The 26,450-nt window shown below is 46.1% G+C and overlaps 6 non-coding genes across 6 annotated transcripts; 3 read left to right on the top strand and 3 right to left on the bottom strand.

The window, feature by feature from the left end:
• Positions 1-8,500: 8,500 nt before the first annotated feature.
• On the top strand, positions 8,501-8,571 carry trnag-gcc. The gene has a single exon. It is a non-coding gene; the product is annotated as a tRNA-Gly (tRNA).
• A 7,303-nt stretch (positions 8,572-15,874) lies between these two features.
• Positions 15,875-15,945, top strand: trnag-gcc. Its single transcript has one exon. It is a non-coding gene; the product is annotated as a tRNA-Gly (tRNA).
• A 5,057-nt stretch (positions 15,946-21,002) lies between these two features.
• trnan-guu lies at positions 21,003-21,076 on the bottom strand. Its single transcript has one exon. It is a non-coding gene; the product is annotated as a tRNA-Asn (tRNA).
• A 111-nt stretch (positions 21,077-21,187) lies between these two features.
• On the bottom strand, positions 21,188-21,262 carry trnak-cuu. Its single transcript has one exon. It is a non-coding gene; the product is annotated as a tRNA-Lys (tRNA).
• A 2,853-nt stretch (positions 21,263-24,115) lies between these two features.
• Positions 24,116-24,188, bottom strand: trnak-cuu. The gene has a single exon. It is a non-coding gene; the product is annotated as a tRNA-Lys (tRNA).
• Positions 24,189-24,293: 105 nt separating this feature from the next.
• Positions 24,294-24,364, top strand: trnag-gcc. The gene has a single exon. It is a non-coding gene; the product is annotated as a tRNA-Gly (tRNA).
• Positions 24,365-26,450: the final 2,086 nt, after the last annotated feature.

Here is a 26,450-nt window from a genome sequence, read left to right as displayed (position 1 = left end):
CAGACTCTGTGTGGAAAGGTCTGAAAGACATGACCAATTACAAGACACCATCCCCAGCATTGTGGCAAATCAACAACTGGCAGACGACCTGAACGAGTTTTTACTGCAGGTATGAAAAGAAACCATTCTCACCTCCTGTAATCCCCACACCTGCCCTCAGTCAGCAGACGTCCAGGTGTTTGACTCAAGCACAATGGCACACCCCAGCCAAGAGGCGGGCATTGGTGGTTCAGTGGTAGAATTCTCGCCTGCCGCGCGCTGAGACCCGGGTTCGATTCCCGGCCGTAGCAGGCAGAAGCAGTGGCGGACGAAAAACGCAACCTGATTTAGCTGCTCTTAAAATTGAACTGGAAATTAAGTGCTGCTCATAAAATACCTACGGATGTCATTCTGTTGTTTTAATTTAGCATTGGTCAATATTACTTTCCTGAAAGAGACTGGTAGAATTCTCGCCTGCCGCGGGGAGACCCGTGTGCGATTGCTGGGCAATGTGACATACTACATCATCACTGTTAGACAATAATAAAGGATGCATACCACTCTGTCCAAAGAGCCGCCTTGGGAGTTTCTGATCACTGTTTGGTCCATCTCATACCGACCTCCAGGCAAAAGCTGAAACCAGCTATAGTCTTGCCTAGGACTGTAAACAAAGACAGACTAACGAAGCAGAGTGGGATTTACAAACCTGTTTCTCTCTCGCCGTTTGGACTGTCTTTGAAGCTGCTGCCACAGAAACGGTAACCTCATATATCAGTTTCTGATCACTGTTTGGTCCATCATATACCGCCATCCAGGCAAGAGCTGAAATCAGCTATAGTCTTGCCTAGGACTGTAAACAAAGACAGACTAACGAAGCAGAGTGGGATTCACAAACCTGTTTCTCTCCCACCCGTTGGACTGTCTTTGAAGCTGCTGCCACAGAAACGGTAACCTCATATATCAGTTTCTGATCACTGTTTGGTCCATCATATATACCGCCATCCAGGCAAGAGCTGAGATCAGCTATAGTCTTGCCTAGGACTGTAAACAAAGACAGACTAACGAAGCAGAGTGGGATTCACAAACCTGTTTCTCTCCCACCGTTTGGACTGTCTTTGAAGCTGCTGCCACAGAAACGGTAACCTCATATATCAGTTTCTGATCACTGTTTGGTCCATTATATACCGCCATCCAGGCAAGAGCTGAAACCAGCTATAGTCTTGCCTAGGACTGTAAACAAAGACAGACTAACGAGGCAGAGTGGGATTTACAAACCTGTTTCTCTCTCCGCCGTTTGGACTGTCTTTGAAGCTGCTGCCACAGAAACGGTAACCTCATATATCAGTTTCTGATCACTGTTTGGTCCATCTCATACCGCCATCCAGGCAAAGCTGAAACCAGCTATAGTCTTGCCTAGGACTGTAAACAAAGACAGACTAACGAAGCAGAGTGGGATTTACAAACCTGTTTCTCTCTCCCGTTTGGACTGTCTTTGAAGCTGCTGCCACAGAAGCGGTAACCTCATATATCAGTTTCTGATCATCACTGTTTGGTCCATATACCGCCATCCAGGCAAGAGCTGAAATCAGCTATAGTCTTGCCTAGGACTGTAAACAAAGACAGACTAACGAAGCAGAGTGGGATTCACAAACCTGTTTCTCTCCCACCGTTTGGACTGTCTTTGAAGCTGCTGCCACAGAAGCGGTAACCTCATATATCAGTTTTTGATCACTGTTTGGTCCATCATATACCGCCATCCAGGCAAGAGCTGAGATCAGCTATAGTCTTGCCTAGGACTGTAAACAAAGACAGACTAACGAAGCAGAGTGGGATTCACAAACCTGTTTCTCTCCCACCGTTTGGACTGTCTTGGAAGCTGCTGCCACAGAAACGGTAACCTCATATATCAGTTTCTGATCACTGTTTGGTCCATTATATACCGCCATCCAGGCAAGAGCTGAAACCAGCTATAGTCTTGCCTAGGACTGTAAACAAAGACAGACTAACGAGGCAGAGCGGGATTTACAAACCTGTTTCTCTCTCTCGCCGTGACTGGACTGTCTTTGAAGCTGCTGCCACAGAAACGGTAACCTCATATATCAGTTTCTGATCACTGATTGGTCCATTTCATACCGCCCTCCAGGCAAAAGCTGAAACCAGCTATAGTCTTGCCTAGGACTGTCAACAAAGACAGACTAACGAAGCAGAGTGGGATTCACAATCCTGTTTCTCTCCCACCGTTTGGACTGTCTTTGAAGCTGCTGCCACAGAAACGGTAACCTCATATATCAGTTTCTGTGAGGACATATGCGTTCCTACCAGGACTTATTTAACTTATAACAACGACAAACAATGGTTTACTGCTAAACTCAGTAAACAAAGAGGAATTATTCTGAAAAGCTTCGCACTCAGTTCTCTTCTAGTGGCACAGACTCTGTGTGGAAAGGTCTGAAAGACATGACCAATTACAAGACACCATCCCCAGCATTGTGGCAAATCAACAACTGGCAGACGACCTGAAACGAGTTTTACTGCAGGTATGAAAAGAAACCATTCTCACCTCCTGTAATCCCCCACACCTGCCCTCAGTCAGCAGACGTCCAGGTGTTTGACTCAAGCACAATGGCACACCCCAGCCAAGAGGCGGCGGGCATTGGTGGTTCAGTGGTAGAATTCTCGCCTGCCGCGCGGAGACCCGGTTCGATTCCCGCCGTAGCAGGCAGAAGCAGTGGCGGATGAAAACGCAACCTGATTTAGCTGCTCTTAAAATTGAACTGGAAATTAAGTGCTGCTCATAAAATACCTACGGATGTCATTCTGTTGTTTTAATTTAGCATTGGTCAATATTACTTTCCTGAAAGAGACTGGTAGAATTCTCGCCTGCCGCGGGAGACCCGTGTGCGATTGCTGGGCAATGTGACATACTACATCACTGTTAGACAATAATAAAGGATGCATACCACTCTGTCCAAAGAGCCGCCTTGGGAGTTTCTGATCACTGTTTGGTCCATCTCATACCGACCTCCAGGCAAAAGCTGAAACCAGCTATAGTCTTGCCTAGGACTGTAAACAAAGACAGACTAACGAAGCAGAGTGGGATTTACAAACCTGTTTCTCTCTCGCCGTTTGGACTGTCTTTGAAGCTGCTGCCACAGAAACGGTAACCTCATATATCAGTTTCTGATCACTGTTTGGTCCATCATATACCGCCATCCAGGCAAGAGCTGAGGCAAGAGCAGAAATCAGCTATAGTCTTGCCTAGGACTGTAAACAAAGACAGACTAAGGAAGCAGAGTGGGATTCACAAACCTGTTTCTCTCCCACCGTTTGGACTGTCTTTGAAGCTGCTGCCACAGAAACGGTAACCTCATATATCAGTTTTTGATCACTGTTTGGTCCATCATATACCGCCATCCAGGCAAGAGCTGAAACCAGCTATAGTCTTGCCTAGGACTGTAAACAAAGACAGACTAACGAAGCAGAGTGGGATTTACAAACCTGTTTCTCTCTCGCCGTTTGGACTGTCTTTGAAGCTGCTGCCACAGAAACGGTAACCTCATATATCAGTTTCTGATCACTGTTTGGTCCATCATATACCGCCATCCAGGCAAGAGCTGAAACCAGCTATAGTCTTGCCTAGGACTGTAAACAAAGACAGACTAACGAAGCAGAGTGGGATTCACAAACCTGTTTCTCTCTCGCCGTTTGGACTGTCTTTGAAGCTGCTGCCACAGAAACGGTAACCTCATATATCAGTTTCTGATCACTGTTTGGTCCATTATATACCGCCATCCAGGCAAGAGCTGAAATCAGCTATAGTCTTGCCTAGGACTGTAAACAAAGACAGACTAACGAGGCAGAGCGGGATTCACAAACCTGTTTCTCTCTCGCCGTTTGGACTGTCTTTGAAGCTGCTGCCACAGAAACGGTAACCTCATATATCAGTTTCTGATCACTGATTGGTCCATTTCATACCGCCCTCCAGGCAAAAGCTGAAACCAGCTATAGTCTTGCCTAGGACTGTCAACAAAGACAGACTAACGAAGCAGAGTGGGATTCACAATCCTGTTTCTCTCCCACCGTTTGGACTGTCTTTGAAGCTGCTGCCACAGAAACGGTAACCTCATATATCAGTTTCTGTGAGGACATATGCGTTCCTACCAGGACTTATTTAACTTATAACAACGACAAACAATGGTTTACTGCTAAACTCAGTAAACAAAGAGGAATTATTCTGAAAAGCTTCGCACTCAGTTCTCTTCTAGTGGCACAGACTCTGTGTGGAAAGGTCTGAAAGACATGACCAATTACAAGACACCATCCCCAGCATTGTGGCAAATCAACAACTGGCAGACGACCTGAACGCAGTTTTACTGCAGGTATGAAAAGAAACCATTCTCACCTCCTGTAATCCCCACACCTGCCCTCAGTCAGCAGACGTCCAGGTGTTTGACTCAAGCAATGGCACACCCCAGCCAAGAGGCGGGCATTGGTGGTTCAGTGGTAGAATTCTCGCCTGCCGCGGGAGACCCCGGTTCGATTCCCGCCGTAGCAGGCAGAAGCAGTGGCGGATGAAAACGCAACCTGATTTAGCTGCTCTTAAAATTGAACTGGAAATTAAGTGCTGCTCATAAAATACCTACGGATGTCATTCTGTTGTTTTAATTTAGCATTGGTCAATATTACTTTCCTGAAAGAGACTGGTAGAATTCTCGCCTGCCGCGGGGGAGACCCGTGTTCGATTGCTGGGCAATGTGACATACTACATCACTGTTAGACAATAATAAAGGATGCATACCACTCTGTCCAAAGAGCCGCCTTGGGAGTTTCTGATCACTGTTTGGTCCATCTCATACCGACCTCCAGGCAAAAGCTGAAACCAGCTATAGTCTTGCCTAGGACTGTCAACAAAGACAGACTAACGAAGCAGAGTGGGATTCACAAACCTGTTTCTCTCCCACCGTTTGGACTGTCTTTGAAGCTGCTGCCACAGAAACGGTAACCTCATATATCAGTTTCTGATCACTGTTTGGTCCATCATATACCGCCATCCAGGCAAGAGCTGAAATCAGCTATAGTCTTGCCTAGGACTGTAAACAAAGACAGACTAACGAAGCAGAGTGGGATTCACAAACCTGTTTCTCTCCCACCGTTTGGACTGTCTTTGAAGCTGCTGCCACAGAAACGGTAACCTCATATATCAGTTTCTGATCACTGTTTGGTCCATCATATACCGCCATCCAGGCAAGAGCTGAGATCAGCTATAGTCTTGCCTAGGACTGTAAACAAAGACAGACTAACGAAGCAGAGTGGGATTCACAAACCTGTTTCTCTCTCACCGTTTGGACTGTCTTTGAAGCTGCTGCCACAGAAACGGTAACCTCATATATCAGTTTCTGATCACTGTTTGGTCCATTATATACCGCCATCCAGGCAAAAGCTGAAACCAGCTATAGTCTTGCCTAGGACTGTAAACAAAGACAGACTAACGAAGCAGAGTGGGATTCACAAACCTGTTTCTCTCTCACCGTTTGGACTGTCTTTGAAGCTGCTGCCACAGAAACGGTAACCTCATATATATCAGTTTCTGATCACTGTTTGGTCCATTATATACCGCCATCCAGGCAAGAGCTGAAACCCGCTATAGTCTTGCCTAGGACTGTAAACAAAGACAGACTAACGAAGCAGAGTGGGATTCACAAACCTGTTTCTCTCCCACCGTTTGGACTGTCTTTGAAGCTGCTGCCACAGAAACGGTAACCTCATATATCAGTTTCTGATCACTGATTGGTCCATTTCATACAGGCAAAAGCTGAAACCAGCTATAGTCTTGCCTAGGACTGTCAACAAAGACAGACTAACGAAGCAGAGTGGGATTCACAATCCTGTTTCTCTCCCACCGTTTGGACTGTCTTTGAAGCTGCTGCCACAGAAACGGTAACCTCATATATCAGTTTCTGTGAGGACATATGCGTTCCTACCAGGACTTATTTAACTTATAACAACGACAAACAATGGTTTACTGCTAAACTCAGTAAACAAAGAGGAATTATTCTGAAAAGCTTCGCACTCAGTTCTCTTCTAGTGGCACAGACTCTGTGTGGAAAGGTCTGAAAGACATGACCAATTACAAGACACCATCCCCAGCATTGTGGCAAATCAACAACTGGCAGACGACCTGAACGAGTTTTACTGCAGGTATGAAAAGAAACCATTCTCACCTCCTGTAATCCCCACACCTGCCCTCAGTCAGCAGACGTCCAGGTGTTTGACTCAAGCACAATGGCACACCCCAGCCAAGAGGCGGGCATTGGTGGTTCAGTGGTAGAATTCTCGCCTGCGCGGGAGACCCGGTTCGATTCCCGCCGTAGCAGGCAGAAGCAGTGGCGGACAAACGCACGCAACCTGATTTAGCTGCTCTTAAAATTGAACTGGAAATTAAGTGCTGCTCATAAAATACCTACGGATGTCATTCTGTTGTTTTAATTTAGCATTGGTCAATATTACTTTCCTGAAAGAGACTGGTAGAATTCTCGCCTGCCGCGGGGGAGACCCGTGTGCGATTGCTGGGCAATGTGACATACTACATCACTGTTAGACAATAATAAAGGATGCATACCACTCTGTCCAAAGAGCCGCCTTGGGAGTTTCTGATCACTGTTTGGTCCATCTCATACCGACCTCCAGGCAAAAGCTGAAACCAGCTATAGTCTTGCCTAGGACTGTAAACAAAGACAGACTAACGAAGCAGAGTGGGATTTACAAACCTGTTTCTCTCTCGCCGTTTGGACTGTCTTTGAAGCTGCTGCCACAGAAACGGTAACCTCATATATCAGTTTTGATCACTGTTTGGTCCATCATATACCGCCATCCAGGCAAGAGCTGAGATCAGCTATAGTCTTGCCTAGGACTGTAAACAAAGACAGACTAACGAAGCAGAGTGGGATTCACAAACCTGTTTCTCTCCCACCGTTTGGACTGTCTTGGAAGCTGCTGCCACAGAAACGGTAACCTCATATATCAGTTTCTGATCACTGTTTGGTCCATTATATACCGCCATCCAGGCAAGGCTGAAACCAGCTATAGTCTTGCCTAGGACTGTAAACAAAGACAGACTAACGAAGCAGAGTGGGATTTACAAACCTGTTTCTCTCTCCGTTTGGACTGTTTGGACTGTCTTTGAAGCTGCTGCCACAGAAACGGGTAACCTCATATATCAGTTTCTGATCACTGTTTGGTCCATCTCATACCGCCCTCCAGGCAAAAGCTGAAACCAGCTATAGTCTTGCCTAGGACTGTAAACAAAGACAGACTAACGAAGCAGAGTGGGATTTACAAACCTGTTTCTCTCTCACCGTTTGGACTGTCTTTGAAGCTGCTGCCACAGAAACGGTAACCTCATATATCAGTTTCTGATCACTGTTTGGTCCATCATATACGCCATCCAGGCAAGAGCTGAAATCAGCTATAGTCTTGCCTAGGACTGTAAACAAAGACAGACTAACGAAGCAGAGTGGGATTCACAAACCTGTTTCTCTCTCACCGTTTGGACTGTCTTTGAAGCTGCTGCCACAGAAGCGTAAACCTCATATATCAGTTTTTGATCACTGTTTGGTCCATCATATACCGCCATCCAGGCAAGAGCTGAGATCAGCTATAGTCTTGCCTAGGACTGTAAACAAAGACAGACTAACGAAGCAGAGTGGGATTCACAAACCTGTTTCTCTCCCCACGTTTGGACTGTCTTTGAAGCTGCTGCCACAGAAACGGTAACCTCATATATCAGTTTCTGATCACTGTTTGGTCCATTATATACCGCCATCCAGGCAAGAGCTGAAACCAGCTATATAGTCTTGCCTAGGACTGTAAACAAAGACAGACTAACGAGGCAGAGCGGGATTTACAAACCTGTTTCTCTCTCGCCGTTTGGACTGTCTTTGAAGCTGCTGCCACAGAAACGGTAACCTCATATATCAGTTTCTGATCACTGATTGGTCCATTTCATACCGCCCTCCAGGCAAAAGCTGAAACCAGCTATAGTCTTGCCTAGGACTGTCAACAAAGACAGACTAACGAAGCAGAGTGGGATTCACAATCCTGTTTCTCTCCCACCGTTTGGACTGTCTTTGAAGCTGCTGCCACAGAAACGGTAACCTCATATATCAGTTTCTGTGAGGACATATGCGTTCCTACCAGGACTTATTTAACTTATAACAACGACAAACAATGGTTTACTGCTAAACTCAGTAAACAAAAAGGAATTATTCTGAAAAGCTTCACACTCAGTTCTCTTCTAGTGGCACAGACTCTGTGTGGAAAGGTCTGAAAGACATGACCAATTACAAGACACCATCCCCCAGCATTGTGGCAAATCAACAACTGGCAGACGACCTGAACGAGTTTTACTGCAGGTATGAAAAGAAACCATTCTCACCTCCTGTAATCCCCCACACCTGCCCTCAGTCAGCAGACGTCCAGGTGTTTGACTCAAGCACAATGGCACACCCCAGCCAAGAGGCGGGCATTGGTGGTTCAGTGGTAGAATTCTCGCCTGCCGCGCGGGAGACCCGGGTTCGATTCCCGGCCGTAGCAGGCAGAAGCAGTGGCGGACAGCGCAACCTGATTTAGCTGCTCTTAAAATTGAACTGGAAATTAAGTGCTGCTCATAAAATACCTACGGATGTCATTCTGTTGTTTTAATTTAGCATTGGTCAATATTACTTTCCTGAAAGAGACTGGTAGAATTCTCGCCTGCAGCGGAGACCCGTGTGCGATTGCTGGGCAATGTGACATACTACATCACTGTTAGACAATAATAAAGGATGCATACCACTCTGTCCAAAGAGCCGCCTTGGGAGTTTCTGATCACTGTTTGGTCCATCTCATACCGACCTCCAGGCAAAAGCTGAAACCAGCTATAGTCTTGCCTAGGACTGTAAACAAAGACAGACTAACGAAGCAGAGTGGGATTTACAAACCTGTTTCTCTCTCGCCGTTTGGACTGTCTTTGAAGCTGCTGCCACAGAAACGGTAACCTCATATATCAGTTTCTGATCACTGTTTGGTCCATCATATACCGCCATCCAGGCAAGAGCTGAAATCAGCTATAGTCTTGCCTAGGACTGTAAACAAAGACAGACTAACGAAGCAGAGTGGGATTCACAAACCTGTTTCTCTCCCACCGTTTGGACTGTCTTTGAAGCTGCTGCCACAGAAACGGTAACCTCATATATCAGTTTCTGATCACTGTTTGGTCCATTATATACCGCCATCCAGGCAAGAGCTGAAACCCGCTATAGTCTTGCCTAGGACTATAAACAAAGACAGACTAACGAGGCAGAGTGGGATATACAAACCTGTTTCTCTCTCGCCGTTTGGACTGTCTTTGAAGCTGCTGCCACAGAAACGGTAACCTCATATATCAGTTTCTGATCACTGTTTGGTCCATCTCATACCGCCATCCAGGCAAGAGCTGAAACCAGCTATAGTCTTGCCTAGGACTGTAAACAAAGACAGACTAACGAAGCAGAGTGGGATTTACAAACCTGTTTCTCTCTCGCTTAGTTTGGACTGTCTTTGAAGCTGCTGCCACAGAAACGGTAACCTCATATATCAGTTTCTGATCACTGTTTGGTCCATCATATACCGCCATCCAGGCAAGAGCTGAAATCAGCTATAGTCTTGCCTAGGACTGTAAACAAAGACAGACTAACGAAGCAGAGTGGGATTTACAAACCTGTTTCTCTCCCACCGTTTGGACTGTCTTTGAAGCTGCTGCCACAGAAACGGTAACCTCATATATCAGTTTTGATCACTGTTTGGTCCATCATATACCGCCATCCAGGCAAGAGCTGAAATCAGCTATAGTCTTGCCTAGGACTGTAAACAAAGACAGACTAACGAAGCAGAGTGGGATTCACAAACCTGTTTCTCTCCCACCGTTTGGACTGTCTTTGAAGCTGCTGCCACAGAAGCGGTAACCTCATATATCAGTTTCTGATCACTGTTTGGTCCATTATATATACGCCATCCAGGCAAGAGCTGAAACCAGCTATAGTCTTGCCTAGGACTGTAAACAAAGACAAAGACAGACTCTAACGAGGCAGAGCGGGATTTACAAACCTGTTTCTCTCTCGCCGTTTGGACTGTCTTTGAAGCTGCTGCCACAGAAACGGTAACCTCATATATCAGTTTCTGATCACTGATTGGTCCATTTCATACCGCCCTCCAGGCAAAAGCTGAAACCAGCTATAGTCTTGCCTAGGACTGTCAACAAAGACAGACTAACGAAGCAGAGTGGGATTCACAATCCTGTTTCTCTCCGTTTGTTTGGACTGTCTTTGAAGCTGCTGCCACAGAAACGGTAACCTCATATATCAGTTTCTGTGAGGACATATGCGTTCCTACCAGGACTTATTTAACTTATAACAACGACAAACAATGGTTTACTGCTAAACTCAGTAAACAAAGAGGAATTATTCTGAAAAGCTTCGCACTCAGTTCTCTTCTAGTGGCACAGACTCTGTGTGGAAAGGTCTGAAAGACATGACCAATTACAAGACACCATCCCCCAGCATTGTGGCAAATCAACAACTGGCAGACGACCTGAAGAGTTTTACTGCAGGTATGAAAAGAAACCATTCTCACCTCCTGTAATCCCCCACACCTGCCCTCAGTCAGCAGACGTCCAGGTGTTTGACTCAAGCACAATGGCACACCCCAGCCAAGAGGCGGGCATTGGTGGTTCAGTGGTAGAATTCTCGCCTGCCGCGCGGGAGACCAGGGTTCGATTCGGCCGCAGGCAGAAGCAGTGGCGGACGAAAACGCAACCTGATTTAGCTGCTCTTAAAATTGAACTGGAAATTAAGTGCTGCTCATAAAATACCTACGGATGTCATTCTGTTGTTTTAATTTAGCATTGGTCAATATTACTTTCCTGAAAGAGACTGGTAGAATTCTCGCCTGCCGCGGGGGAGACCCGTGTGCGATTGCTGGGCAATGTGACATACTACATCACTGTTAGACAATAATAAAGGATGCATACCACTCTGTCCAAAGAGCCGCCTTGGGAGTTTCTGATCACTGTTTGGTCCATCTCATACCGACCTCCAGGCAAAAGCTGAAACCAGCTATAGTCTTGCCTAGGACTGTAAACAAAGACAGACTAACGAAGCAGAGTGGGATTTACAAACCTGTTTCTCTCTCGCCGTTTGGACTGTCTTTGAAGCTGCTGCCACAGAAACGGTAACCTCATATATCAGTTTCTGATCACTGTTTGGTCCATCATATACCGCCATCCAGGCAAGAGCTGAGATCAGCTATAGTCTTGCCTAGGACTGTAAACAAAGACAGACTAACGAAGCAGAGTGGGATTCACAAACCTGTTTCTCTCCCACCGTTTGGACTGTCTTTGAAGCTGCTGCCACAGAAACGGTAACCTCATATATCAGTTTCTGATCACTGTTTGGTCCATTATATACCGCCATCCAGGCAAGAGCTGAAACCAGCTATAGTCTTGCCTAGGACTGTAAACAAAGACAGACTAACGAGGCAGAGTGGGATTTACAAACCTGTTTCTCTCTCGCCGTTTGGACTGTCTTTGAAGCTGCTGCCACAGAAAAACGGTAACCTCATATATCAGTTTCTGATCACTGTTTGGTCCATTTCATACCGCCATCCAGGCAAAAGCTGAAACCAGCTATAGTCTTGCCTAGGACTGTAAACAAAGACAGACTAACGAAGCAGAGTGGGATTTACAAACCTGTTTCTCTCTCACCGTTTGGACTGTCTTTGAAGCTGCTGCCACAGAAACGGTAACCTCATATATCAGTTTCTGATCACTGTTTGGTCCATCATATACCGCCATCCAGGCAAGAGCTGAAATCAGCTATAGTCTTGCCTAGGACTGTAAACAAAGACAGACTACTAAGAAAGCAGAGTGGGATTCACAAACCTGTTTCTCTCCCACCGTTTGGACTGTCTTTGAAGCTGCTGCCACAGAAACGGTAACCTCATATATCAGTTTCTGATCACTGTTTGGTCCATCATATACCGCCATCCAGGCAAGAGCTGAAATCAGCTATAGTCTTGCCTAGGACTGTAAACAAAGACAGACTAACGAAGCAGAGTGGGATTCACAAACCTGTTTCTCTCCCACCGTTTGGACTGTCTTTGAAGCTGCTGCCACAGAAACGGTAACCTCATATATCAGTTTCTGATCACTGATTGGTCCATTTCATACCGCCCTCCAGGCAAAAGCTAAAACCAGCTATAGTCTTGCCTAGGACTGTCAGACTAACGAAGCAGAGTGGGATTCACAAACCTGTTTCTCTCTCATGGACTGTCTTTGAAGCTGCTGCCACAGAAACGGTAACCTCATATATCAGTTTCTGATCACTGTTTGGTCCATTTCATACAACGCCCTCCAGGCAAAAGCTGAAATCCAGCTATAGTCTTGCCTAGGACTGTAAACAAAGACAGACTAACGAAGAGAGTGGGATTTACAAACCTGTTTCTCTCTCGCCGTTTGGACTGTCTTTGAAGCTGCTGCCACAGAAACGGTAACCTCATATATCAGTTTCTGATCACTGTTTGGTCCATCATATACCGCCATCCAGGCAAGAGCTGAAATCAGCTATAGTCTTGCCTAGGACTGTAAACAAAGACAGACTAACGAAGCAGAGTGGGATTCACAAACCTGTTTCTCTCCCACCGTTTGGACTGTCTTTGAAGCTGCTGCCACAGAAACGGTAACCTCATATATCAGTTTTTGATCACTGTTTGGTCCATCATATACCGCCATCCAGGCAAGAGCTGAGATCAGCTATAGTCTTGCCTAGGACTGTAAACAAAGACAGACTAACGAAGCAGAGTGGGATTCACAAACCTGTTTCTCTCCCACCGTTTGGACTGTCTTGGAAGCTGCTGCCACAGAAGCGGTAACCTCATATATCAGTTTCTGATCACTGTTTGGTCCATTATATACCGCCATCCAGGCAAGAGCTGAAACCCGCTATAGTCTTGCCTAGGACTGTAAACAAAGACAGACTAACGAGGCAGAGCGGGATTTACAAACCTGTTTCTCTCGCCGTTTGGACTGTCTTTGAAGCTGCTGCCACAGAAACGGTAACCTCATATATCAGTTTCTGATCACTGATTGGTCCATTTCATACCGCCCTCCAGGCAAAAGCTGAAACCAGCTATAGTCTTGCCTAGGACTGTCAACAAAGACAGACTAACGAAGCAGAGTGGGATTCACAATCCTGTTTCTCTCCCACCGTTTGGACTGTCTTTGAAGCTGCTGCCACAGAAACGGTAACCTCATATATCAGTTTCTGTGAGGACATATGCGTTCCTACCAGGACTTATTTAACTTATAACAACGACAAACAATGGTTTACTGCTAAACTCAGTAAACAAAAAGGAATTATTCTGAAAAGCTTCACACTCAGTTCTCTTCTAGTGGCACAGACTCTGTGTGGAAAGGTCTGAAAGACATGACCAATTACAAGACACCATCCCCCAGCATTGTGGCAAATCAACAACTGGCAGACGACCTGAACGAGTTTTACTGCAGGTATGAAAAGAAACCATTCTCACCTCCTGTAATCCCCACACCTGCCCTCAGTCAGCAGACGTCCAGGTGTTTGACTCAAGCACAATGGCACACCCCAGCCAAGAGGCGGGCATTGGTGGTTCAGTGGTAGAATTCTCGCCTGCCGCGCGGGAGACCGGGTTCGATTCGGCCGTAGCAGGCAGAAGCAGTGGCGGATGAAAACGCAACCTGATTTAGCTGCTCTTAAAATTGAACTGGAAATTAAGTGCTGCTCATAAAATACCTACGGATGTCATTCTGTTGTTTTAATTTAGCATTGGTCAATATTACTTTCCTGAAAGAGACTGGTAGAATTCTCGCCTGCCGCGGGAGACCCGTGTGCGATTGCTGGGCAATGTGACATACTACATCACTGTTAGACAATAATAAAGGATGCATACCACTCTGTCCAAAGAGCCGCCTTGGGAGTTTCTGATCACTGTTTGGTCCATCTCATACCGACCTCCAGGCAAAAGCTGAAACCAGCTATAGTCTTGCCTAGGACTGTAAACAAAGACAGACTAACGAAGCAGAGTGGGATTTACAAACCTGTTTCTCTCTCGCCGTTTGGACTGTCTTTGAAGCTGCTGCCACAGAAACGGTAACCTCATATATCAGTTTCTGATCACTGTTTGGTCCATCATATACCGCCATCCAGGCAAGAGCTGAAATCAGCTATAGTCTTGCCTAGGACTGTAAACAAAGACAGACTAACGAAGCAGAGTGGGATTCACAAACCTGTTTCTCTCCCACCGTTTGGACTGTCTTTGAAGCTGCTGCCACAGAAACGGTAACCTCATATATCAGTTTCTGATCACTGTTTGGTCCATCATATACCGCCATCCAGGCAAGAGCTGAAATCAGCTATAGTCTTGCCTAGGACTGTAAACAAAGACAGACTAACGAAGCAGAGTGGGATTCACAAACCTGTTTCTCTCTCCACCGTTTGGACTGTCTTTGAAGCTGCTGCCACAGAAGCGGTAACCTCATATATCAGTTTCTGATCACTGTTTGGTCCATTCATATACCGCCCTCCAGGCAAGAGCTGAAACCAGCTATAGTCTTGCCTAGGACTGTAAACAAAGACAGACTAACGAAGCAGAGTGGGATTTACAAACCTGTTTCTCTCTCGCCGTTTGGACTGTCTTTGAAGCTGCTGCCACAGAAACGGTAACCTCATATATCAGTTTCTGATCACTGTTTGGTCCATCATCATACCGCCCTCCAGGCAAAAGCTGAAATCAGCTATAGTCTTGCCTAGGACTGTAAACAAAGACAGACTAACGAAGCAGAGTGGGATTCACAAACCTGTTTCTCTCCCACCGTTTTGGACTGTCTTTGAAGCTGCTGCCACAGAAACGGTAACCTCATATATCAGTTTCTGATCACTGTTTGTTCCATCATATACCGCCATCCAGGCAAGAGCTGAAACCAGCTATAGTCTTGCCTAGGACTGTAAACAAAGACAGACTAACGAAGCAGAGTGGGATTCACAAACCTGTTTTTCTCCCGCCGTTTGGACTGTCTTGGAAGCTGCTGCCACAGAAAGCGGTAACCTCATATATCAGTTTCTGATCACTGTTTGGTCCATTATATACCGCCATCCAGGCAAGAGCTGAAACCAATATAGTCTTGCCTAGGACTGTAAACAAAGACAGACTAACGAGGCAGAGCGGGATATACAAACCTGTTTCTCTCTCGCCGTTTGGACTGTCTTTGAAGCTGCTGCCACAGAATAAGTAACCTCATATATCAGTTTCTGATCACTGATTGGTCCATTTCATACCGCCCTCCAGGCAAAAGCTGAAACCAGCTATAGTCTTGCCTAGGACTGTCAACAAAGACAGACTAACGAAGCAGAGTGGGATTCACAATCCTGTTTCTCTCCCACCGTTTGGACTGTCTTTGAAGCTGCTGCCACAGAAACGGTAACCTCATATATCAGTTTCTGTGAGGACATATGCGTTCCTACCAGGACTTATTTAACTTATAACAACGACAAACAATGGTTTTGCCTGCTAAACTCAGTAAACAAAGAGGAATTATTCTGAAAAGCTTCGCACTCAGTTCTCTTCTAGTGGCACAGACTCTGTGTGGAAAGGTCTGAAAGACATGACCAATTACAAGACACCATCCCCCAGCATTGTGGCAAATCAACAACTGGCAGACGACCTGAAGAGTTTTACTGCAGGTATGAAAAGAAACCATTCTCACCTCCTGTAATCCCCCACACCTGCCCTCAGTCAGCAGACGTCCAGGTGTTTGACTCAAGCACAATGGCACACCCCAGCCAAGAGGCGGGCATTGGTGGTTCAGTGGTAGAATTCTCGCCTGCCGCGCGGGAGACCCGGGTTCGATTCCCGGCCGTAGCAGGCAGAAGCAGTGGCGGACGAAAACGCAACCTGATTTAGCTGCTCTTAAAATTGAACTGGAAATTAAGTGCTGCTCATAAAATACCTACGGATGTCATTCTGTTGTTTTAATTTAGCATTGGTCAATATTACTTTCCTGAAAGAGACTGGTAGAATTCTGCGCCTGCTGCAGAAGAGACCAGTGTGCGATTGCTGGGCAATGTGACATACTACATCACTGTTAGACAATAATAAAGGATGCTACCACTCTGTCAAAGAGCCTCCTATATCAGTTTCTGATCACTGTTTGGTCCATTTCATACCGCCCTCCAGGCTAAAGCTGAAACCAGCTATAGTCTTGCCTAGGACTGTCAACAAAGACAGACTAACGAAGCAGAGTGGGATTTACAAACCTGTTTCTCTCTCGCCGTTTGGACTGTCTTTGAAGCTGCTGCCACAGAAACAGTAACCTCATATATCAGTTTCTGATCACTGTTTGGTCCATCATATACTTATCCAGGCAAGAGCTGAAATCAGCTATAGTCTTGCCTAGGACTGTAAACAAAGACAGACTAACGAAGCAGAGTGGGATTCACAAACCTGTTTCTCTCCCACCGTTTGGACTGTCTTTGAAGCTGCTGCCACAGAAGCGTAACCTCATATATCAGTTTCTGTGAGGACATGTTTGTTCCACCAGGACTTATTTAACTTATAACAACGACAAACAATGGTTCACTGCTAAACTCAGTAAACAAAGTTATTCTGAAAAGCTTCGCACTCAGTTCTCTTCTAGTGGCACAGACCTCTGTGTGAAAGGTCTGAAAGACAAGACCAATTACAAGACACCATCCCTCAGCATTGTCTCAACAACTGGCAGACGACCTGAAGAGTTTTACTGCAGGTGCTGAAAAGAAACCATTCTCACCTCCTGTAATCCCCCACACCTGCCCTTCAACTTAGCGAAGAGGGCGTGTGACCGGTCAGCAGCTTCCAGACAGACAGACAGCAGTTAGTGAAACGGAAAAAGTTTCATTCGGCCGTTGGGTGGGCTAACCACCAACCTTTCGGTTAACAGCCGAAGATCAGCGCTAACCGATTGCGCCACAGAGACGTTCGAGGGTGCCGCCGACGAATTCAGGGCCTGTTTCTCTCCATCGATCTGGCTTGGACTAGTGCTTTGTGAGAGCTGCTGCACAGAAATAGAAACTGTAACCTCATATGGGGCTCAGTTTCTGACGACCCTGAGATTAAGAGTCTCATGCTCTACCGACTGAGCTAGCGGGCCCTCGGTCAAATGCACCGACTGAGCACTGTCAGGCGTCGCTGAGCGTGCTGACGTTCAGGTGTTTGACTCAAGCACAATGGCACACCCCTGTCAAGAGGCGGGCATTGGTGGTTCAGTGGTAGAATTCTCGCCTGCCACGCGGGAGACCGGGTTCGATTCGGCCAATGCAGGCAGAAGCAGTGGCAGACGAAAACGCAACCTGATTTAACTGCTCTTAAAATTGAACTGGAAATTATGTGCTGCTCATAAAATACCTATGCATGTCATTCTGTTGTTTTAATTTAGCATTGGTCGATATTCCTTTCCTGAAAGAGAGAAAGGGAAACCGTGTGCGATTGCCGGGCAATGTGACATACTAGACCACTATTAGACAATAATAAAGGATGCTTACCACTCTGTCCAAAGAGCCGCCTTGGGGAGTTTCTGATCACTGTTTGGTCCATCATATACCGCCATCCAGGCAAGAGCTGAAATCAGCTATAGTCTTGCCTAGGACTGTAAACAAAGACAGACTAACGAAGCAGAGTGGGATTTACAAACCTGTTTCTCTCTCGCCGTTTGGACTGTCTTTGAAGCTGCTGCCACAGAAACAGTAACCTCATATATCAGTTTCTGATCACTGATTGGTCCACCTCATACCGCCCTCCAGGCAAAAGCTGAAACCAGCTATAGTCTTGCCTAGGACTGTAAACAAAGACAGACTAACGAAGCAGAGTGGGATTTACAAACCTGTTTCTCTCTCACCGTTTGGACTGTCTTTGAAGCTGCTGCCACAGAAACGGTAACCTCATATATCAGTTTCTGATCACTGATTGGTCCATCTCATACCGCCATCCAGGCAAAGCTGAAATCAGCTATAGTCTTGCCTAGGACTGTAAACAAAGACAGACTAACGAAGCAGAGTGGGATTTACAAACCTGTTTCTCTCTTCTGTTTGGACTGTCTTTGAAGCTGCTGCCACAGAAACGGTAACCTCATATATCAGTTTCTGATCACTGATTGGTCCATCATATAACGCCCTCCAGGCAAAGCTGACAGTCATAGTCTTGCCTAGGACTGTCAACAAAGACAGACTAACGAAGCAGAGTGGGATTCACAAACCTGTTTCTCTCCCACCGTTTGGACTGTCTTTGAAGCTGCTGCCACAGAAACGGTAACCTCATATATCAGTTTCTGATCACTGATTGGTCCATCTCATACCGCCATCCAGGCAAAAGCTGATATCAGCTATAGTCTTGCCTAGGACTGTAAACAAAGACAGACTAACGAAGCAGAGTGGGATTCACAAACCTGTTTCTCTCCCACCGTTTGGACTGTCTTTGAAGCTGCTGCCACAGAAACGGTAACCTCATATATCAGTTTCTGATCACTGATTGGTCCAGTTCATTATACCAGGACTTATTCCAGGCAAGAACTGAAACCAGCTATAGTCTTGCCTAGGACTGTCAACAAAGACAGACTAACGAAGCAGAGTGGGATTCACAAACCTGTTTCTCTCTCACCGTTTGGACTGTCTTTCTGAAGCTAACCACAAAAGCGGAATAACCTCAGGACTATCAGTTTCTGATCACTGATTGGTCCATCTCATACCGCCTCAGTTCTCTTCTAGTGGCAAAAGCTGATATCAGCTATAGTCTTGCCTAGGACTGTAAATCAACAAAGACAGACTAACTGAAGCAGAGTGGGATTCACAAAATCCTGTTTCTCTCCTTCAACGTTTGGACTGTCTTTGAAGCTGCTGCCACAGAAACGGTAACCTCATATATCAGTTTCTGTGAGGACATATGCGTTCCTACCAGGACTTATTTAACTTATAACAACGACAAACAATGGTTCACTGCTAAACTCAGTAAACAAAGAGGAATTATTCTGAAAAGCTTCACACTCAGTTCTCTTCTAGTGGCACAGACTCTGTGTGGAAAGGTCTGAAAGACATGACCAATTACAAGACACCATCCCCAGCATTGTGGCAAATCAACAACTGGCAGACGACCTGAAGAGTTTTACTGCAGGTATGAAAAGAAACCATTCTCACCTCCTGTAATCCCCACACCTGCCCTCAGTCAGCAGACGTCCAGGTGTTTGACTCCAGCACAATGGCACACCCCTGTCAAGAGGCGGGCATTGGTGGTTCAGTGGTAGAATTCTCGCCTGCCACGCGCGGGAGACCGGGTTCGATTCGGCCAATGCAGGCAGAAGCAGTGGCGGAGCGAAAACAAACCTGATTTAGCTGCTCTTAAAATTGAACTGGAAATTAAGTGCTGCTCATAAAATACCTACGGATGTCATTCTGTTGTTTTAATTTAGCATTGGTCAATATTACTTTCCTGAAAGACTGGTAAATTCTCGCCTGCCGCAGAAACCGTGTGCGATTGCCGGGCAATGTGACATACTAGACCACTGTTAGACAATAATAAAGGATGCTTACCACTCTGTCAAAGAGCACGCCTTGGGAGTTTCTGATCACTGTTTGGTCCATCATATACCGCCATCCAGGCAAGAGCTGAAATCAGCTATAGTCTTGCCTAGGACTGTAAACAAAGACAGACTAACGAAGCAGAGTGGGATTTACAAACCTGTTTCTCTCTCTCCGTTTGGACTGTCTTTGAAGCTGCTGCCACAGAAACAGTAACCTCATATATCAGTTTCTGATCACTGATTGGTCCACCTCATACCGCCCTCCAGGCAAAAGCTGAAACCAGCTATAGTCTTGCCTAGGACTGTCAACAAAGACAGACTAACGAAGCAGAGTGGGATTCACAAACCTGTTTCTCTCTCACCGTTTGGACTGTCTTTGAAGCTGCTGCCACAGAAACGGTAACCTCATATATCAGTTTCTGATCACTGTTTGGTCCATCATCATACCGCCATCCAGGCAAGAGCTGAAATCAGCTATAGTCTTGCCTAGGACTGTAAACAAAGACAGACTAGACTACGAAGCAGAGTGGGATTCACAAACCTGTTTCTCTCTCCACCGTTTGGACTGTCTTTGGAGCTGCTGCCACAGAAACAGTAACCTCATATATCAGTTTCTGATCACTGATTGGTCCATCTCATACCGCCCTCCAGGCAAAAGCTGAAACCAGCTATAGTCTTGCCTAGGACTGTAAACAAAGACAGACTAACTAAGCAGAGTGGGATTTACAAACCTGTTTCTCTCTTCCGTTTGGACTGTCTTTGAAGCTGCTACCACAGAAACGGTAACCTCATATATCAGTTTCTGATCACTGATTGGTCCATTTCATACCGCCCTCCAGGCAAAAGCTGAACAACGACAGTCTATAGTCTTGCCTAGGACTGTCAACAAAGACAGACTAACGAAGCAGAGTGGGATTCACAATCCTGTTTCTCTCCCACCGTTTGGACTGTCTTTGAAGCTGCTGCCACAGAAACGGTAACCTCATATATCAGTTTCTGTGAGGACATATGCGTTCCTACCAGGACTTATTTAACTTATAACAACGACAAACAATGGTTCACTGCTAAACTCAGTAAACAAAGAGGAATTATTCTGAAAAGCTTCGCACTCAGTTCTCTTCTAGTGGCACAGCCTCTGTGTGTGGAAAGGTCTGAAAGACAAGACCAATTACAAGACACCATCCCTCAGCATTGTGGCAAATCAACAACTGGCAGACGACCTGAAGAGTTTTACTGCAGGTATGAAAAGAAACCATTCTCACCTCCTGTAATCCCCCACACCTGCCCTTCAACTTAGCGAAGAGGACGTGTGACCGGTCAGCAGCTTCCAGACAGACAGACAGCAGTTAGTGAAGCGGAAAAAGTTTCATTCGGCCGTCCCTGGGTGGGCTCGAACCACCAACCTTTCGGTTAACAGCCGAACGCGCTAACCGATTGCGCCACAGAGACGTTCGAGGTGCCGCGACGACCGAATTCAGGGCCTACTTGCCTGGGCATCGATCTGGCTCGTACAGCAGGTAGTGCTCTTGTGAGAGCGCTTTTGCAGAAATAGAAACTGTGCGCCCAACGTGGGGGCTCCGAACCCACGACCCTGAGATTAAGAGTCTCATGCTCTACCGACTGAGCTAGCCGGCCCTCGGTCAAATGCACCGACTGAGCGGAGTGTCAGGCGTCGCAGAGCGTGCTGACGTTCAGGTGTTTGACTCAAGCACAATGGCACACCCCTGTCAAGAGGCGGGCATTGGTGGTTCAGTGGTAGAATTCTCGCCTGCCACGCGGGAGACCGGGTTCGATTCGGCCAATGCAGGCAGAAGCAGTGGCAGAGCACAAAACGAAACCTGATTTAACTGCTCTTAAAATTGAACTGGAAATTATGTGCTGCTCATAAAATACCTATGCATGTCATTCTGTTGTTTTAATTTAGCATTGGTCGATATTCCTTTCCTGAAAGAGAGAAAGGAAACCCGTGTGCGATTGCCGGGCAATGTGACATACTAGACCACTATTAGACAATAATAAAGGATGCTTACCACTCTGTCAAAAGAGCCGCCTTGGGAGTTTCTGATCACTGTTTGGTCCATCATATACCGCCATCCAGGCAAGAGCTGAAATCAGCTATAGTCTTGCCTAGGACTGTAAACAAAGACAGACTAACGAAGCAGAGTGGGATTTACAAACCTGTTTCTCTCTCGCCGTTTGGACTGTCTTTGAAGCTGCTGCCACAGAAACAGTAACCTCATATATCAGTTTCTGATCACTGATTGGTCCACCTCATACCGCCCTCCAGGCAAAAAGCTGAAACCAGCTATAGTCTTGCCTAGGACTGTCAACAAAGACAGACTAACGAAGCAGAGTGGGATTCACAAACCTGTTTCTCTCCCACTGTTTGGACTGTCTTTGAAGCTGCTGCCACAGAAACGGTAACCTCATATATCAGTTTCTGATCACTGATTGGTCCATTCATACCAGCCCTCAGGCAAAAGCTGAAACCAGCTATAGTCTTGCCTAGGACTGTCAACAAAGACAGCTAAACGAAGCAACTAAGCAGAGTGGGATTCACAAACCTGTTTCTCTCTTCTGTGAGGACATATGCGTTCTTTGGATTTACAAACCTAACCTCATCTCTCTTCTGTGAGGACATGTGCGTTCCTACCAGCGTTCCTAACAACGACAGTCAAAGTCTTGCCTTTAGGACTGTCAACAAAGACAGAAGGAAGCAGAATGTTTCTACTAGACCACTATTAGACAATAATTGAAGGATGCCACCACTCTGTCACCTCATATATCAGTTTTCTGATCACTGTTTGGTCCATCTCATACCGCCATCCAGGCAAGAGCTGAAATCAGCTATAGTCTTGCCTAGGACTGTAAACAAAGACAGACTAACGAAGCAGAGTGGGATTTACAAACCTGTTTCTCTCTCACCGTTTGGACTGTCTTTGAAGCTGCTGCCACAGAAACAGGTAACCTCATATATCAGTTTCTGATCACTGATTGGTCCACCTCATACCGCCCTCCAGGCAAAAGCTGAAACCAGCTATAGTCTTGCCTAGGACTGTCAACAAAGACAGACTAACTAAGAAGCAGAGTGGGATTTACAAACCTGTTTCTCTCTCACCGTTTGGACTGTCTTTGAAGCTGCTGCCACAGAAGCGGTAACCTCATATATCAGTTTCTGATCACTGATTGGTCCATCTCATACCGCCCTCCAGGCAAAAGCTGAAACCAGCTATAGTCTTGTCTAGGACTGTCAACAAAGACAGACTAACGAAGCAGAGTGGGATTCACAATCCTGTTTCTCTCTTCTGTGAGGACATATGCTTCCTACCAGGATTTACAAACCTGTTTCTCTCTTCTGTGAGGACATATGCGTTCCTACCAGGACTTATTTAACTTATAACAACGACAGTCAAAGTCTTGCCTAGGACTGTCAACAAAGACAGACTAACTAAGGCAGCAGAGTGGGGTTCACAAACCTGTTTCTCTCCCACCGTTTGGACTGTCTTTGAAGCTGCTGCCACAGAAGAAACGGTAACCTCATATATCAGTTTCTGATCACTGATTGGAATCAATCTCATACCGCCCTCCAGGCAAAAGCTGATATCAGCTATAGTCTTGCCTAGGACTGTAAACAAAGACAGTCTAACTAAGCAGAGAGGGGGATTTACAAACCTGTTTCTCTCTTCTGTGAGGACATATGCGTTCCTACCAGGATTTACAAACCTGTTTCTCTCTTCTGTGAGGACATATGCGTTCCTACCAGGACTTATTTAACTTATAACAACGACAGTCAAAGTCTTGCCTAGGACTGTCAACAAAGACAGACTAACGAAGCAGAGTGGGGATTCACAATCCTGTTTCTCTCCCACCGTTTGGACTGTCTTTGAAGCTGCTGCCACAGAAACGGTAACCTCATATATCAGTTTCTGTGAGGACATATCGTTCCTACCAGGACTTATTTAACTTATAACAACGACAAACAATGGTTCACTGCTAAACTCAGTAAACAAAGAGGAATTATTCTGAAAAGCTTCGCACTCAGTTCTCTTCTAGTGGCACAGCCTCTGTGTGGAAAGGTCTGAAAGACAAGACCAATTACAAGACACCATCCCTCAGCATTGTGGCAAATCAACAACTGGCAGACGACCTGAAGAGTTTTACTGCAGGTATGAAAAGAAACCATTCTCACCTCCTGTAATCCCCCACACCTGCCCTTCAACTTAGCGAAGAGGACGTGTGACCGGTCAGCAGCTTCCAGACAGACAGACAGCAGTTAGTGAAACGGAAAAAGTTTCATTCGGCCGTCCCTGGGTGGGCTCGAACCACCAACCTTTCGGTTTAACAGCGAACGCGCTAACCGATTGCGCCACAGAGACGTTCGAGGTGCCGCCGACCGAATTCAGGGCCTACTTGCCTGGGCATCGATCTGGCTCGTACAGCAGGTAGTGCTCTTGTGAGAGGGCGCTTTTGCAAGAAATAGAAACTGTGCGCCCAACGTGGGGCTCGAACCCACGACCCTGAGATTAAGAGTCTCATGCTCTACCGACTGAGCTAGCCGGGCCCTCGGTCAAATGCACCGACTGAACGGAGTGTCAGACGTCGCACGAGCGTGCTGACGTTCAGGTGTTTGACTCAAGCACAATGGCACACCCCTGTCAAGAGGCGGGCATTGGTGGTTCAGTGGTAGAATTCTCGCCTGCCACGCGGGAGACCCGGGTTCGATTCCCGGCCAATGCAGGCAGAAGCAGTGGCAGACGAAAACGAAACCTGATTTAACTGCTCTTAAAATTGAACTGGAAATTATGTGCTGCTCATAAAATACCTATGCATGTCATTCTGTTGTTTTAATTTAGCATTGGTCGATATTCCTTTCCTGAAAGAGAAAGACAGAAAGGGAAACCCGTGTGCGATTGCCGGGCAATGTGACATACTAGACCACTATTAGACAATAATAAAGGATGCTTACCACTCTGTCCAAAGAGCCGCCCTTGGGAGTTTCTGATCACTGTTTGGTCCATCATATACCGCCATCCAGGCAAGAGCTGAAATCAGCTATAGTCTTGCCTAGGACTGTAAACAAAGACAGACTAACGAAGCAGAGTGGGATTTACAAACCTGTTTCTCTCTCGCCGTTTGGACTGTCTTTGAAGCTGCTGCCACAGAAACAGTAACCTCATATATCAGTTTCTGATCACTGATTGGTCCACCTCATACCGCCCTCCAGGCAAAAAGCTGAAACCAGCTATAGTCTTGCCTAGGACTGTCAACAAAGACAGACTAACGAAGCAGAGCGGGATTTACAAACCTGTTTCTCTCTCACCGTTTGGACTGTCTTTGAAGCTGCTGAAGCTGCTGCACAGAAACGGTAACCTCATATATCAGTTTCTGATCACTGATTGGTCAATCTCATACCGCCCTCCAGGCAAAAGCTGATATCAGCTATAGTCTTGCCTAGGACTGTCAACAAAGACAGACTAACGAAGCAGAGTGGGATTCACAATCCTGTTTCTCTCTTCTGTGAGGACATATGCGTGTCCTACCAGATTTTAGAAGCTACAAACCTGTTTCTCTCTTCTGTGAGGACATATGCGTTCCTACCAGGACTTATTTAACTTATAACAACGACAGTCAAAGTCTTGCCTAGGACTGTCAACAAAGACAGACTAAGGAAGCAGAGTGGGGTCTGAACCTGTTTCTTCAGACTGTTTGGACTGTCTTTGGCAGCTGCTGTGTGCAAACGGTAACCTCAATAGTTTCTGATCACTGATTGGTCAATCTCATAGACTTTCCCTTTAAAAAGCTGAGCTATAGTCAAAAGGACACAGAAGCGGTAACCTCATTCACAATCCTGTTTCTCCATTCTGATCACCTGATTGGTCAATCTCACACTACACACCCCTCAAGGCATTGGTGGTTCAGTGGTATATCGCTGCTAGGGGAGACCCGGTTCGATTCGGCCAATGCAGGCAGAAGCAGTGGCAGACGAAAAACAAACCTGATTTAACTGCTCTTAAAATTGAACTGGAAATTATGTGCTGCTCATAAAATACCTATGCATGTCATTCTGTTGTTTTAATTTAGCATTGGTCAATATTCCTTTCCTGAAAGAGAGAAAGGAAACCTGTGCGATTGCTGTGCAAATGTGACATACTAGACCACTATTAGACAATAATAAAGGATGCTTACCACTCTGTCAGGAGCATATGCGGGAGTTTCTGATCACTTATTGGTCCATCATATACCGCCCATCCAGGCAAGAGCTGAAATCAGCTATAGTCTTGCCTAGGACTGTAAACAAAGACAGACTAACGAAGCAGAGTGGGATTTACAAACCTGTTTCTCTCTCACCGTTTGGACTGTCTTTGAAGCTGCTGCCACAGAAACAGTAACCTCATATATCAGTTTCTGATCACTGATTGGTCCACCTCATACCGCCCTCCAGGCAAAAAGCTGAAACCAGCTATAGTCTTGCCTAGGACTGTAAACAAAAACAGTCTAACTAAGCAGAGTGGGATTTACAAACCTGTTTCTCTCTCACCGTTTGGACTGTCTTTGAAGCTGCTGCCACAGAAACGTAACCTCATATATCAGTTTCTGATCACTGTTTGGTCCATCTCATACCGCCCTCCAGGCAAAAGCTGAAACAGCTATAGTCTTGCCTAGGACTGTCAACAAGAAAGACAGACTAACGAAGCAGAGTGGGGTTCACAAACCTGTTTCTCTCTCACCGTTGGACTGTCTTTGAAGCTGCTGCCACAGAAACAGTAACCTCATATATCAGATTTTCTGACCTGTTTGGTCTCTACTACATATTTCCTCCAGG

This window comes from Puntigrus tetrazona, chromosome 5 (genome assembly GCF_018831695.1).
Source record: "Puntigrus tetrazona isolate hp1 chromosome 5, ASM1883169v1, whole genome shotgun sequence".
NCBI classification, from domain to species: domain Eukaryota; kingdom Metazoa; phylum Chordata; class Actinopteri; order Cypriniformes; family Cyprinidae; genus Puntigrus; species Puntigrus tetrazona.
This window is presented reverse-complemented; position numbering and strand designations above follow the sequence as displayed.